The following is a 1,582-nucleotide window of genomic DNA, read 5'->3' on the forward strand; positions in this document are numbered from 1 at the left end:
TGGGGGTTTAAGTGGAGAGAAAATGTTTTGAGAATGATGTACAAATGTGCTTTACACAATTGATGTGTGTATGGATTGTGATAACAGTTGTATGAGGCCCTAATAAAATGTTTTAAAAAATAAAAAAGAATGGAAGCTAATATTTGACAAATGTATTACATGTATGGAGATTATTTTGATGCTGATAAAGTTGTTTTGCAAATTTGGGAAATTAGGATATTTTTGTTCATGTGAGTACACACAAAAATAAAGACTGTCACACATATTATATAAAGTTGAAAATAAGATGTGTTACTATATGTATGTGAACATTTGTTTAAGAGAGACAAGCTCTTTATAGGAAATGTATTATTCTCAACACCCTGTGATGGTATTTACCATAACACAATGAACCGAGACAAACCGGCAGTTGTGTGATGCTTTCAGCGGATCATCCTCAGGATGCAATCAGAGGAGAGAACTCAAGGTGTGGCTGCGCTCATTTAAGCAGACACACAGGGAAAGCGCCTCCGTTCTGTTGGACGCACGTCCTGGAACAGGCTCTGAGACCTGCTACCGCCTCCTGCTCACCCAGGAGCCATCACCGGACTGCAAGCCCCGGGTCCCTCACACTCCCGTCCACCAGGCCGCGGTCCCTCTGCACTGGGCTAGACAAGCAGCCCCACCTGCACAAGTCAGAGGAGGCCTGGACCCGACCCACCGACTGGACTTGGAGTGGATTTACCTGCTGCTCCAACGAGGTGAGTCATTTCTCTGAAATATCTGTTGTACACGTACACCTGGAAGGGTCACTGTATTGTTTCTCTACAGAAACTGGCTTAACACGCCATCTTTTGCCATTGAGGTGAATGTCAGTGTGTTCCCTCTGTTCCTGCTCCATCTCTGTGTGGAACGGGGTCCGTCTCATAGTGGCAGCCTGTTGCTTTGCTTAGATGCCAACGGACTGATTCTGACATTAGCACTGGTTCAACAGTGACCTCGTGCAAAGAGAATGAAACCCTGCCTAGTCGTGGACCATTCTCACAGTGGTGCCTGTGCTGGAGGCAGCTGTTGCAGTGGGAGTGCCAATCCATCTCCCCCGAGGCTTGCCTCCTCCTTCACATGGTGCATTCAGTGTTTAGTGGTCACGTGCTCTGAAGTGGGAGCCGCTTCCTTTTGTGTGGCCTGTTTTTGGTCTGGAAGTTCCGGTGAAACTTGTTCATTTGCAGTGAATCACGTGGCATTGGAAATCTCAGTGCCATAGCTTGAAGCATCACAGCAACAAGCAAGCCACCACAATACGACAGAGTGACTGACTAGCAATTGCTGTAACATTCCTCCCAGCCTCACATCCTGTCCTTCCACAGGCCTGCTTCCTACCTCCAGGGCCGAACCAGATCCTCTAAAACCTCTTCCTTTCGTGGTGAACAATATGAGTCTTAATGCTTATACATTGTAATGCTGCACAGCCACTATTGTGTCATGTAGTTGGGTGGCCAATAATCAGAATTCACTGGCAATTCATATGTTTATTAATGATTATATATCTTGTGATAATGAGAGACATGTGTATATGTGGACATACATGTGTGTGCATTATATA

The sequence above is a fragment of the Echinops telfairi genome, unplaced genomic scaffold (genome assembly GCF_000313985.2).
Source record: "Echinops telfairi isolate 266 unplaced genomic scaffold, ASM31398v2 ScPeMD7_655;HRSCAF=1070, whole genome shotgun sequence".
NCBI classification, from domain to species: Eukaryota; Metazoa; Chordata; class Mammalia; order Afrosoricida; family Tenrecidae; genus Echinops; species Echinops telfairi.